Raw genomic sequence first — 15,882 nt, forward strand, 5'->3', positions numbered from 1 at the left:
CTATGGTGGATGTGCTATAGCTGTCAGGAAAGGTATACGTGTCTCTAGGGTATCCTTTAGGACTAACCTAGATATCTTAATACTGAAAGCCCTGAACCTTAAGACCACTCTTGTATTAGTATACCTCTATCTCCCCCTAAATAGTTCCAACAGTATTCATTTGATTGTCTGCTTTACAGAATTTCAAAGACTACTTGTTTTTGTTGGTAAATTTTCTAATGTCATTATTTCTGGTGACTTCAATGCCCGCTCCACTCATAGGGGAGACTATTCCGACTCCCCTCGGGGTAACCTAGTTCATCGCTTGATTTCTGACTGCTTTCACGTATCTGAATGATGGATCATCCACATTTCTTCGTCAGCTTGATGATACCAAAGACACGGTTCTAGATTTGAGCTTCTCAAATTGTGAATTTGCTATTTCTTGTAGTCATCATTTTCAATTATAATAGAATTTGATGTGTCGAGCCCTAACTCTACTTCGTTTCTATCCAAGCGCAAATTATTCTCGGACGTATCTAAGAGTAATCTTTCTTTTGATTTTGGTGTGATTGAGGAGGCATTTTCGACTAGTATTTCTTCCGCTCCTCACAAGGTTTCCATGTCATCATAATCCTATGTACTGGTGGAATGAGGAATTATCTACTTTGTTTCGGTTAAAAGTACCTGCAAGGAAGAAGGCATCAAAATACCCCTTTCCGAAGAATCTGGATATAGACTCCTTTCATCATAGGTTGGATGAGCTCAGCCAAATACTTGTAAATAGTGTCAATAATGCAACAAATTCTCGACAGTGTTTATGGGATGAAGGTAATAATTTACCATATCTTCAACATCTGAGGGCACAGGTTCCGGATAACACACTGGTTGAGTTTTCTAGGATGCAGATTTTCCCCTCTTCTCTTCTAACTAGATTTGAACTGGATAACGTTTTAGACAGCAGGAAGTCAATATCGGTTGGTGGATGTGATCGTGTAACCTATGACATGTTGAAATTCCAAATGACATAATCCAGAGATTCCCTATTACATGCTTTCAATGTCTACTTTTGTAATTGTTAAATTTAAGTACGCTTAAATTAAATTACACTATGCGACAAAAATAAATACCTGGGAGTAGAACAAGAAACAAAGTTGCGTTTTTCTCATGTCATGACATGGCTTTCTAATCAATTAATAAATAGTACGGTTCCTATATAAAATAATTTCAAAAAACATCTCCAAACTTGGTCAACGGTGCAAAACTAAAATAAAAATATGTTTGCTGATGAAATTCACACATATCTCTCCAGGTTACTTAAACGTTAAATATGTATGTCATTATAAAGGCCTCAGCTTCTGCTTTCTAAATCCACACATAATTAAAAATCGGTCCAGATTCAACCCGGTTTTTTACCCGTAACTCAAGATTTTGGAGGAGGCAAATTTCAAAAATATATTCTTGTTCTACTCGGATCCACCTTTCAGAAAAATAGTATCACTTCTCAGGTATTTCAATTTTCGTTTATTTTGTCTCACTGTGTTATGTATATGAATGAAATTATCATAATTTTTTCAAAATTATTTAGAAATCAACCCTCCATTTTTGCAGAAATAGTCCGAAAGCATTCCTTCTGACCATTTTCCGTTGTACCTTCTTCCTATTTGTAAAGTGTCTTGTTGAAACCTTTCGTATGTTCATCTGATACTGCTCCAAGACATTCAGGAAAAAGTGCTAGCCCAAAAAAAAAAAAAAAAAAAAATAATTTTTAGTGACATATTGCAATTAAAATATTTGTCTATACAGTTTTTAGCTTTTTGTTGCCCAAAAAAAATAACAACAAAGGTCTACAAATGCGACCCACTTCATTGCGTTTTATTTTAGATATTTCATCTTTCATTATACCCTACACCACTTTAGAGGGAAGGGTATATTGGATTTGTGCTGATGTTTGTTACGCATAGAATTAATGGTCCTATACCTACTTTCCAGTATATCAATCGGTTCAGAATCAATTTCTGAGTCGATTAAGGCCCTTATTTAACCCTAGCTCACTTGTAAAGTCCCCTCTGAAATTGCTTGAACGTCGTTAATTCGTATATAAACACGTGTATTTTAATGAAAATCGTCATAATTAACTTTAATGTCAACAAAAATTCTTCCACCAAATTTTGTTAGCATCGGTTCATATTTGAACCTAGCCCCCATATATAGCCTCCACCCATTTTTTTTATCATAAATATGTATATCGAAATTAAGGAAAAATTTAACATAAATGCTTTACTCTGCTTTTAAAATTAATACACATTTAGATATACAAATAACTGGTGTAATCAGTCACGCCCGACTATAGTTTTTACTTGTTATACCCTTCACCTTCGTGAGAAGGGTATATATAAGTTTGTCACTCCTTTTGTAATTTCTATAATATAATTTTCCGACCACATAAAGTATACATATATATTCTGGATCCTTATAGGTAGCGGAGTTGATTAAGCTATGTCCGTCTGTCCGTCTGTGTGTTTGTTGAAATCAGTTTTTGGAGGACCCCAGATATCGGCGAGATCCGAATTTTCAATAATTCTGTTAGACATGCTTTCGAGAAGATCGCTATTTAAAATCAGCAAAATCGGTCCATAAATACCGGAGATATGAACAAAAATCCGAGACAACCTCTGAAAATTTCATAAAAAAGACAATTTTTTCATGCTTTGATGTAAGCAACAACAACACTGCTTATTCATTGAGTATTTCGTTTCATATGTTTGGATGGCTGTGTGTTTCATTGCCTTGTGTATATTGTTTTTGTTTCTTGGTGCATTCAGTTTCGTAGGTTTGGATATCTCTTGGTTTCATTGCGTTGTGTATTTTGTTTTTTTTATACCCTTCACCTTCGTGAGAAGGGTATATATAAGTTTGTCATTCCGTTTGTAATTTCTATAATATAATTTTCCGACCCTATAAAGTATATATATTCTGGATCCTTATAGATAGCGGAGTCGATTAAGCCATGTCCGTCTGTCTGTCTGTTGAAATCAGTTTTTAGAGGACCCCAGATATCGGCGAGATCCGAATCTTCAATAATTCTGTTAGACATGCTTTCGAGAAGATCGCTATTTAAAATCAGCAAAATCGGTCCATAAATGACGGAGATATAAGCAAAAATCCGAGACAACCTCTGAAAATTTCATAAAAATAGACAATTTTTTTTCATGTTTTGATTAATAAGCAACAACAACAACACTGCTTATTCATTGAGTATTTCGTTTCACATGTTTGGATGGTTGTGTGTTTCATTGCCTTGCGTATATTGTTTTTGTTTCTTGGTGTATTCAGTTTTGTATGTTTGGATGGCGGTGTGTTTCATTGCCTTGTGTATATTGTTTTTGTTTGTTGGTGTACAGTTTCGTATGTTTGATGTCTGTTGGTTTCATTGCGTTGTGTATTTTGTTTTTTTGTGTATTTCGTTTCGAATGTTTGGATGTCTGTTGGTTTTACTGCCTTGTGTATTTTGTTTTTTGAGTGTTTATTTCGTTTAGCGTTGTTGTTGTTCATTTTGTTTTGCTATTGCTATAATAATGATATAATCGGGAAAATTAAATATGTACATAGGTACATAAATTTAAATTTTATAAAATTTATATTTTTTAAATACACAATGGTGAAGGGTATATAAGATTCGGCACAGCCGAATATAGCACTCTTACTTGTTTTTTTTTGAGTATGTCGTTTCGTATGTTTGGATGGCTGTGTGTTTCATTGCCTTCTGTATATTGTTTTTGTTTCTTGGTGCATTCAGTTTCGTATGTTTGGATGCTGTTGGTTTCATTGCGTTGTGTATTTTGTTTTTACTTTTTTTTTTTTTTTTTAATATTTCGTTTCGTATGTTTCATTGCCTTGTGTGTATTGTTTTTGTTTCTTGGTGTATTCAGTTTCGTATGTTTGGATGTCTGTTGGTTTCATTGCAATGTGTATTTTGTTTTTGTGTATTTCGTTTCGTATGTTTGGATGCTGTTGGTTTTACTGCATTGTGTATTTTGTTTTGTGTGGTTATTTCGTTTAGCGTTGTTGTTGTTTCTTTTTGTTTTGCTATTGCTATAATAATGATATAGTCACTATGGTGAAGGGTATATAAGATTCAGCACAGCCGAATATAGCACATTTACTTGTTTTTTAACGCTTATAGCTAACAGATGCTGCTACCTATGGTCTTTAAAGTTTATAGATTCCCTAAAGGGTTTCAATTAATAAACAAGTTTCAATTAATTCTTAAACAAGTTTTTAAGAATTACGAAACATTAATAACATATTTACATTAACGAGCACTAAAGGGTTATTCCACAGAGAGTTCGACCAACTTGAATTTTTAACTTCTTCGATTTAGTTACAACTTGGAGTATTAAATTGATTGGTCCTTGATAATTTTACTTTAATCCACGTTAAAAAATTTATTTGACTAGACTATAAATGTATTTCTGTTGAAATACATTCATATGTAGTCTAGTCAAATACATTCTGTACCTAAATAAAAATTGGCATAACTTCGGAATCCAATGATAAGTAATTTTAATGAAACGTCAATAATGAGAAATAGAAGCCCTATCGAACGATTCCAAATCTTTTATAATTGTTCTAATTAATAACACAAGTTTACAAATTAATATTTTTTGTTTGCTCATGGAATGAAACACATATTTTTGGAAAGGGCTATGTCCGGTGGTTAATTAACAATTTTTTTCCTATACGTCGAATGGAATGAAACACATATTTTTGGAAAGGGCTATGTCCGGTGGTTAATTAAAGTGGTTTTTATTAAGCATCCTTCTTCAGTAGTGCTGGAAAAATATTTGAAAATGAGAATTGTTTTTTGGGTGCTTGCACCTGTTTTGGGAACCTAACAAACAACTCAGAAAAAAATTCAATAATATAAAATTTAGGACTTTCTTAACCCATTTTGTACCACTTTTTTGTTTTTTACGCGATTTTTAGTAATTGTTTTGTTACGTTTTTTTTAAATTAAAAAAATAAATTTCGAAAAAAAATATTGACATTTTATTCCAGAATTAAAAACTTTTCATTTTCATTTATACTTTTTCTAATAAACTCTTAGAAGTGTGAGTGATAAAAATGGCATATATTCACCAAGATTTAAGATTATTGCAACGTAATGTTTAATATTTTCGTGACAGGAATCCTTTGTTAGAGTGTTGTAAGGAAGACCATTAAATTTTTTATATAAAAAATAACTACAACTATAAATATTCAATTTTTTCCTCCTAATTTAACCCTTTTTTATCATCTTTTTTTATGAATAATTCAAAAATTCTATGTCCTAGTTTTTTTAATATAACAAATAAATAAAGAAATTCATATAGGTTTTATATCACGAGCAAAATCGTTGTAAACTAGTATAATTAATTTAGGGGACCATAAAATATGAATACGGATTTACACGTCATATAAACCGCATTTAAGAGAAAAATAAATGTGAGCTTCGAGGTTTATAGCAGCCATACGCGAAGATCCACCTTAAGAGCTCTCTGGTTTTCCCTCATTTACACGTACATACGTACGTCATTCTCTTAATTTTGAAGTTTTTTGATTGAGATACACACAGAGAAATACATATGGGCATTTCCACCGAAAAGTCCACCGTGGCTCAAAAACTAAAAGTCATCAAAAATAAAATTTCAACTTCTATTATTATAGAAAAAGATTAAAATTTTATTAAACTAAAGACCCCAAAGCTTTTCTTAACCACTATGATGAGAAATCGGAATTAAAAGTTACAATAATATTTCAGGCATATTTTTGCACCTTTAGCAGCATTTGCTTTTAATAGTTTTTATTATTTTAAAGGCTAATATTTAAATGGACTTTTATCGGAAAATATTTGTTGGAATAATAGTTATCTTAAAACATACAAATATAAAATGATAAAAATCCTTAAAAGGCAAATTTTCGGTTTTCTTTCATAGACTTTTAAATGTCACGTTCGTCACGTTGAAACAGGATTTATCCCGATAATTTTTTAGTTGGCATTCAGAAGTATTCAAAACTTTGAATCTAAATCAAGTTTAGTATATAGAACTCAATTTGAAAGAAAAAAAAAAAAAAACTAATTCTAAGCGGGGTTATTTTTTATAGAATTTCAAAGTCTGTCACGTCACGTCACATTTCATAAATTTTCTCAAGTGCAACCTTCGAATTGTGAAATATTGTCATTTAAAAAGATGTGATATTTATGCAATTTATTCAATTAGGTGATAGTTATGATTTTTTAGTTGATAAGTGGAAGAAAAAGCACAGAAATTCAACAAATGATATTTTTAAGAAATGTATGGAAAAAAAGTGATTTTCGGATATCGGTTTTATATGGGCGTTATGACAGATTATTGTATTATCATCAGAAGGGTCAGTAGTTGTACATTTGAAAGTTTTTTGTGTGTTTGTATTATCAGGATGGCGAAATTTTAGTTATATATCTAAGTTTATGGGTATATCAAATGTGGGCTTTGTATGGAAGCTATGCCTAATCATGGACCAATTTTTAAAAAAATTAGGATGAACGATTTTTGTGTATGTCAAAATTATTTGTGTTGAATTTTATGGTGATATAAGCATTTTTAAAAGTTTTATGTTAATTAATGTTAATTCTTATATTATTCTTATACGGGAGCTATTTTCAACTAAAATGTTATTAAATTGTCGAAATATTTCTCCGATTCCAAAAACTTTCAACAATGTCCGTCCAAAATAAATCTATGGACTAATTAATTTTCAATAATATTGCAAATTTCATCATTGGAAATTTTTGTCACATCACGTCATGTCACGTCACGTCACACATAACGGCTTGTACAAAAAAATCTGAAAACAATTTTTTAGTTCTAAAAGCTGAAAAACAATCAATAAATATTCCAAATTACAATAAAAAAGGTTTTAACCAAATAGCCAGGAGAAACTCGCAGATTTTTACATTTTTGTCAAAAAAGAAATAAGGAACTTCTATTTCTGTCACATCACGTCACGCACTTTAACTACTTATATCTTAGGGCCATTAAGATCTTTCAATTTCTTCTTCCGACCAGTTATAGAGCTATTGAAGCCCTATATAAAAATACAAGAATTTTTAAAAAATATATATGTATATATATATTTTTCATCTCTTTAAAACGTACGACCGTCACGTTCGTCACGATGGAAATGCCCATATCTGATGTTAAACAGATCACATCGTGGATGATATTTTTATACACTTAACAATGTATTATTTTTTAAATTTCATAAAATCTTCCATTATTTATTTAGTTTTAACTGCACGAAGTAAATATTAAGGTTCAACTTATATCTTAAATTGCAAATAAATGCGTTGCCGATGGCAATAGTTCATGCTTCAGTTTTTTCTAACATATATTCATACAAAATCAAAAATGTAACGTTTTTTTGTCATTTTTTGTAAAGTAGTACACTATACAACACTAAAAAATGTTACAAACTTTTCTTTCAGTGCAAAGAATACAAACACAAAAACTGAAGTGGTGTTAGTGAGGCAAGAAAATTTTACGCTCTGCCGATGTCGGGTTTATAGAATCGAAGAGGGAGGATAAATATTTTTGGTCGATTAATTTTAAAAACAGATACAACAAAAGTAGAAAACATTAATTTGCAACTTTAGAAGGGTTTAAGATTTCAATTAGAAATATTTCCATATCCTAAAAAGTACGCGAACGCCAATTTGCAAAAGATTGCAAGTTTTTGTTTATAAACAAAGATTAGTAATGCTCATATGCAGAAATCTCATTCGTAACAAAACTAGAAAAAAAAAACAAACAATTGAAAATATGATTTTTCTTATAATTAAATTGATATTTAAAGTTAACAAAACATGTAATATCTTTAAAAAAACACTAAATTGTTTAAAAATTCTAGATTGACAATATTTGTTATGATTTTTCACAGCAAACAAACTCTTCTAAAAACTATTTTATGAAAAATAAAATTAAAATAAATATAATTATTTTAATTATGTTTAAAAAAAAATTAAAAATCAGCTATTAAGTATTGCGCAATTTTTGTATAGGTACCAGACATAATTTTATACTATATAAAATTTTAATTTAACAAGTTACTCCAATAGTTTTTGCAAAAAAATTATTTGAATGAGCGGGAGTGTATGTTTGATTTGAGTAACTCTATTGCTACCCACGATGAGTGAGTGAATCATTGCTTTGCACTCAACTTATTGTTTGTTTAGCATAGTATTTACAAAGTTTTGTTATACTCAAACATTGTGAGCAGGGCTGCCAGATAAACTTGTAGAAATATCGGCAATGTCCCCCCAAAAAATCTGCACTTAAATTTTAAAAATCTTCTATTAAAAAACCGCTATTTTGAAGCAAAGAAACATATCACATGCATAACTCAGGGAATTTTTATTCGGAACAGGTCTGTTTTACTGATTTGAAATTGTATCCACTTTTCGCTTTTTGAGTTAACACTCGTATCGCACTAAGAAACCACAAAGCTCTTAAAGGAAATGGTCTAAGCTTTCTTTTGAGCAAAAAAAAAAAAAAAAAAAGAAAAAACAACAACGTTCATTAAAAAAAGGGGAAAATTAAGTGCAATATATTGAAAAAAGGAAATTGTATAAGCTTTCTTTTAAGCAAAGACCCATTCTGAAAAAAAATATTTTTAACAAAAATTTAAAAAAAATTGTAAACAGTGAAGAAATATCTATCTAAACTCCTTTGGACAATTTTTGCTAGGTGAAAAGTTACACTCATTTGAAAAAATCGCTGTAGGACCAGGGATTTATTTAAATGGGTGTAACAAAAATTGTCCAAAGGAGTTCAGATAGCTATTTCATCATTGTTTTCAAAAATTTTTTTTTTTTAATTATAGTGGGGAATGGCTTAGAATCGTTTTCTGAGTCGATTAATCTATGTCCGTCCGTCCGTCTGGCTGGCTGGCTGTCCATGTAAACCTTGTGCGCAAGGTACAGGTCGCAATTTTCCAGATAATTGGATGAAATTTGGCACACACGCTTTTTTGGCACAAGGACGAAGCCTATTGAAAATGGTTAAAATCTTTTTATTATTTCACCTAGCCCCCATACAACAGAAACCCCCGAAAAGGGCTTCTGAGCTCATAATTATGTTAAATATACCTGTATATCGATTAAAAGCGGCACTACTAAGTTTTATACAAGTCTTGATGACCTCGCCAAATTTCATAAAGATCGGGCCTCATTTGAGCCTAGCTCCCATACAAAGTCTCTTCAGAAAGCACAAATAAATATTATATAAATATAAATACATTCACTAAACTTTATCGGGTTTGGTCCATATTTGCCCCTAGCCCCCCATATAAAGCATCTTTCAGAAAATTAGTTTTTCATCCATACAACAGAAACCCCCGTAAATTGCTTAAATGTATCGGAACAAGGTAATATGGAAGATAAATGCTTTATTATGAACAATAAATCACATTTAATATTCATAACTGGTGTAGGGTATCTTTTGTTTCATACTTGAAAAAAGCATATAAAATTTCCTTGAAGGGCTTTATAGTCCCATAGTGGTATGCGAGAGAGATATCTATCAAAAAAAATATTTTTGAACTCAAGAATACAATTTTGTTCAATATTTGGCACTTAATTTTCACTTACCAAAAATGTTGCCTTTATTTTGCTCAAAAGAAAGCTTAGACCATTACCTTTAAAAGCTATGTGATTACTTAAGCAAAAAAGGCCCATTTTGAAAAAAAAAAAAAAAAAATTAAATTAAAAAAATAAAAATATGAAAATGAAATTCAAAATCAAACAAAAAATTCATAAAGCCAAGTATTTTTTTTTACTAAAATAGGACCTATCACGAAATTCGTAAAATCAAGTACTCAAATTCGTAAATTCAGGATTTTTCTTATTAAAATAATATACTATTTACGAAAAACATTAATAAATATTCGCAACATTTCCAAACAATTATTTTACTGAAACAATAACACAAGTTATTAGAATTTGTACTGAAATTCAAGCAAATATGTTATCTGAAACAGTTAAATTATTTATTGTATTTTGGCAATAATAAAAGCAACATTTTTTTATTGAATCTATAAAAATTTTGTTAAAAATATATACTAAATTTTAACAAAAATTTTACTAAAAAATTTAAAACTAAAATTTGTAAAAAAAATTACATATATACTTACAACATTTTTAAGTAAACGTTTCTAATTCTAGAAACTATTATTTTGTACTGTGAAAACTGAAACAATTATACATTAAATGTTATAAACCAAATAAGAATTATATCAATTCATTTTAGAACATTCCAAAACTGGTTTTATTGTTGTATTCCATATGCTGATTTAAAAATGAAACTCAAATAAAAACATTTATTGAATCAGTAAAAATATTTACTGAAAATTAAATTTATTTCAATAAAGTGTTTGTTAGAAAATATTTTCCTTCTGTATGAACATCAAACAAATTCGTTATAAACCCAAATAAAAATCGAAATTAAATTTAACCAAACGATTGTTAAGAAAAAAATTGTGCATATTTTTTTCTGTGTGTCATTTGAATTTTCTTTCCCAATTTTTAAAAGCTCCATGAGATTTTTGCTTTTGTGAAGTTTAGTTTTAATAATAAATTCGTTAGAATTGCAATCATAATTAATGTATATATAATTATTAGAATGGGTAAAAAAATCGTAATTTTAGAAGCAAAAATCGCAAAATCGGCATTTTGCTATTTTTAAGGTAAAATATCGGCAAAATGCCGATAAATCGATAAATAAACTACATTCAAATCGAGTAAAAAAACAATTTTTTTATGTAAAAACAATACAAAATATATTGTTTGGATCGAATGAATCGATTCAAACTTTTTCTTGAATAAGAGGTGAAAATTTTGAAGGCTGTTAAACTAGTTCCCGTTGCCTGAATTTGCTGAAATTTGGTAGTCTTGAGTACAATTGATGACAACATAATATTATGTTCGAATATTCGAAATTAACTTAGAAAATTAAATTATTCTTTGGGTCCAAAAAACTAAAAAAAATTCGAAAATTCGAACTCATGTTCGAAAAAAAAATTAAAGCTGATAAAACCAGTTCCCGTGGACCAAATTGGCAAAAATTTGACATTTAAGTAGAGTTGATGACGATATCATATCATCTTCGAATATTTTATTTAATTAAGTTCGAAAATTCGAAGTAATAGTCGACAAATTTGTTAATTTGTCGAACTTATTTTGTTTGCTTTCACTCGATTCTCTCACTGTATACCACTTGACTTGAATCACACAAACATTCTCATTCTTAAAAATAGTATTTATATATGTTATATTTAAAAAAATTGAACATATTTGTAAAAATAATTCAAATTCATTTTCAAAAATTTTAAAAATACACAGTAAGAAATTTCATTTCAGTATTTTTTTTAACTTGTTGTTAGTAGTTTTGAAAAATCGCGAATTAGAAAAATTTAAGAAAAAAACAGTTAATATCTAAATTCTACGAGCTTGATTTATAAGGGAATGCAATTAAAAAATTATAGTTTGAAGGAATTAAATATATATAGGGTGATGCTTTTTGATGCTAGGTACATTTTATTTGGCCCACAAAACCTACAATTATTTTACAATTTTGATGCGCCCCAGACACACGTTTTTTTAAATTTTGTAAACTTAAAAAACCGTTTAGAAATGAAGACCTAGAGTTTCACAATTTTGCAATTTTTTGGCTAGAAGTCTTGTGTATATAATCCTGCAAAAAATTCAATTGAAATTTTATTCTTACCAAAGTTATTAACAATTTAGTTCAATTTTAAAGGAATTAAAAACTTTGATATTTGCTTATATACGATGTTTAACTAACCTGTTTTGCAGACGTTTTTACATACTGTTTTATATAAGAAAATCGTACTATTTATTAATGTATTAGAAACAGGCCACTATCGGGCCTGTTTGTTGGTAAAAAGAAAAATAACATAGTGTCCACTGAATGTATTATCTTTCAATGTTCTGAAACTCAGTTTCCTTGCCGTAATTCATAAGAAAATCCCAATCAGTGTTCGTGAGAAATGTTCCGCTTGACCAAGACATTCTATCTGGGCTCAGTGTTTCAAAGATTCCTGTGTCTAGTATCAGGCACGTCCGATGATTGTTAATAGCCTTCCAATGTGTCCAGTATACATTGATGACATGTCCTATAACCACTTTTGGCCAGTTCACCTAAAGTTATGACCCGTTCGATTGTATGTGCCGCCTCAATATCTAGCAACGTTCTAGAGCCTTGCTTGATGTTGTTCTTATGGCTCTCTGGTACCCAAGCAACATGCTCGCTGAATTCCCTGTTGTAGTTTTTTTTTACACTTTTTGTCCAAAGAAGTCAACCAGATTATTAAGCATAAGCTAGAATTAGTCTAATTACACTTTTATAAAACCAATAAGTCATAGTAGGACTAAGACTCATTTAATGCCTATAGTTCTCCTACATATCGCCCAGCACCGATGTCCCTTTTTGATCCAATCTTCTAGGTGGTCTATCCATTTTAATTTTCGGTGAAGGTATACATACACTCTGTCTATCACCGGTATCTTCTTGCCCAGAAAACAAGGTTCAATATATTTAGAAATTGTTGTCTTTCTTGTGAAAAGACAGATAATTAAAGAATCAAATTAATTAATGTTTATGTTTCACTTATTGCAAACAATTAAAAAAATGAAGAGAATCACTTAAAACTAGAACCATTTTATTTTTAACATTGCAAAACTAAAATTTTTATAAATTGCAAAAAGTAGTAAAATTTTTGTTTTAATTATAACATATCTTTATATTTAGATTTGTTTTACAAAATATTAACATAATTTTAATGCTATGTATAATAAAATATTCGTAAAAAACATTTAAACATTTAATATTCGATTAATCGACAAAAATTTTTCGAATTATTCTTTATTCTAAATTGAAAATTTTTTATTCTTTCGAAGAAAAACAATTTTTTTATTCGAATGACAACCCTAATTCATAAAACAATGAGTGAGTCAAACCAAAGAATATTTAATACATAGAATGTGCGTCTCATACAAGATAACATTTCAATAGCGGGTCGTAGTACATAAAGAATTCATGTAAATCATAATAACCCGCACGTCATGATGCATATTTTTATAATAAATATTCTTTGGTCAAACACAGTATTTGAAAAAAATCAAATATTTTAATTTATTATTAAAGTCACTCATGCAGGGCTCTAACACGCCGCACCCTGATTGAACGAAAATCTATAAAAGCGGACTTTCTGGTACTTTTTCGATTTACAACTGATATTTTTTGATTTGTTGCAATAAAATTCGGCAAGGCCGAATATAGAGCTCTTACTTGTTTAAGATCACCATAGATTCTGAAAGATGCACTTTAATACGAATATATTGGTATATGGCAGTTGTGATTTTCAATGTTCTTTATAACTGTTATTTACGGTCCTTGCTTTCTTTAAATTAGAATATACTTTGCGCTTTCATGTGTTAACTCTTTCACGTATACGAGACACCGGTGTCCCAAAATTTTTTTAATTTTTCTTGATTTAGACTCTAAATTTTAGAGCGTAACTTTGAGTTCACAGCTACAGTAAATGGTTATTTCCAAAGAAAAATAAGTTATTTTTTAGAATTTGATATCAAAACATGCTAAGAAGGATAATATTCTGCGATATCCTTCGAAAACACTTTTTCTATTTTTCATCAAAAATGATCAATGATACGTTAACATTAAAAACGAGAAAAGTCCAAAGTGTAGGGAAAAATTATATTTAGAGAAAAATAGCTGGAAAAAATAACACATGCCAACGATGAAAAAGCTTTTAAAATAATTTTCACTTATCCCAGTATTATTTGGTGTGCTTATTCTGAAAATCTCAATAAAAAAGTCGTATCACCCAGCAATTTTTTCCCATTTTGATCTTTTACTCCTCTTGACTGTATGCTGCCCTAATTATTCATTTCTGTAATTTAACAGAAGAACGGAATATTGATTTATATATATTTTATAAAAATGCTACGTTAACTGGTGGAGCCACGGCACTAAAGAGGAAAATGATTTTTACAAAAAACTTTAGTATTTAATTTAACAGCAAATAATTAGAATATGTATGAAATTATCGTTCCAATAAGATATAAATATAACACAGGAATCTATACAGAATTGTTAAAGTCATTCCGCAGATCGTTTACACTTAAATGATTACATTAAATATAGTATATACTTATGTATGTAAATGTTCTTCATAAGATAACGTAAACCGTATTTAGGCGTACAGCCATAAATAATTTCAAAAACTCTCTTTTAAAAATTTTTTAAGCAAATGCGGGGACTGTAAGATTATAAATTTTATAAAAAGATTACTTTTAAATGATTATTTTTATTTTTTGCACTGAATAACAGTTTTTTTTTTTGGATTTTTATTTTGTGTTCAGAAAATAATTATTATTTTTTGAGTTTTATTTTTTTTTTTTGCTTATTTTAAAATTTATTAAAAAATCTATTAATAAAACAATACAAATTTATATATATTTTTTGCGAGTTTTCAGACAAAAAATATTAATAATAACAATTTTTGTGAAAAAGATTAAATATTCTCACAGAACAATAAAACTTAAAAACAACTTTTATGCAACTTTTAAGCAAAAAAAAAAAAACATTCGCTAAACTCTGCAAACATGTACGGAAAGCATAGCGAACATTAAAAAAATCCATAATCCGAGCACGAAGTGCTGGTATGTGCTCATTTAAATTACCGTACGAATAAGGTACCGTATTTTTTCGTACACTGGTTGCAATTAATCGAATGATTTGATTATATCAACAAAATTTTTCGTTGAAGCAATATACGCTAACGAACTAAATTTTTGGCACAGCAAGCACATTAAAGTTTTGTTTGTTTTATTAGATACTAGTTTCCCACAAATTCACTTTCTTGCATTATATTACTATTTATTTAAAAAATAAGGAAAAAAAGGTCCAATTAGGTTGAGCAAAATTATTGTCACTCTTCATTAAAAACTATTTGATACTGAAATTTTTGTATTTAATTGCGAATCCATTTTGTTTTATAACTTATTTCAGCAAATCTACATATACGGTGTCGGACTAAACTAAAGCACGAACTTTTACTTGTTAGAAAAATGCTATAGATTAGGAAGAATATAGTCTAGAAATTATAAAATCAATGAAACATTATGTTGTTAAAAATTAAAATAAATTGTTGTTGAGCATATTACATAAATTAGCCTAAAATTGCAGCACGTAACTTTGAATATATTACATTTTAGGAAATTTTAAAAAACTAATAATAAAAATTATAATTAAATAAGTAAATAATTTCTCTTTAAGACATTTTAAGAGCAAATTAACGTAAAATAAAGTAAATGTGCACTATATTTAAAGTAATTTTTGATCATTCATCTTCGCAGTCCATTTATTATTTTTTGTGATTAAAAGAAAATAATTGTGGGTTATTTTAATAAATATGTGAAATGTTTCTATCAACATTTCAGCAACATTTTTTTCATTTGTATGAAATAATATGGACTCTAGTTAGTTCACGTGAAATTTTAAATAAAAGTTTTTTTACAGGTCTTTAGTTATTGGAGACCATATGCCGTCTAATATCCATTATATATTACGTGATATTTCTTAATTTAGATGCAATTTTCATTCATAAAAAGTTTTTTTACAAAAAAAATTTACAAAAATAATTTTTCTTTTTAATTTATTTTTTGGTTACGACTTCAAACAGAGTACCAGCCTTAAATTAATAATTTTTATTACAATAAAACCATTTTTTTAATTTTACTAAACATTTTTCTAACAAGTAAAAGTTCGTGCTTTAGTATTG

At 28.9% G+C, this 15,882-nt stretch overlaps 1 protein-coding gene across 13 annotated transcripts in view; it reads left to right on the top strand.

Moving 5' to 3' along the window:
• Window positions 1–15,882, top strand: part of LOC119604301 (peripheral plasma membrane protein CASK) — a 172,931-nt gene that overhangs the window by 38,862 nt on the left and 118,187 nt on the right. The gene's annotated exons all lie outside the window — the stretch shown is intronic.

This window comes from Lucilia sericata, unplaced genomic scaffold, assembly GCF_015586225.1.
Source record: "Lucilia sericata isolate MDLA Ls3-8-SP2 unplaced genomic scaffold, ASM1558622v1 Contig000381F_arrow, whole genome shotgun sequence".
Classification (NCBI taxonomy): domain Eukaryota; kingdom Metazoa; phylum Arthropoda; class Insecta; order Diptera; family Calliphoridae; genus Lucilia; species Lucilia sericata.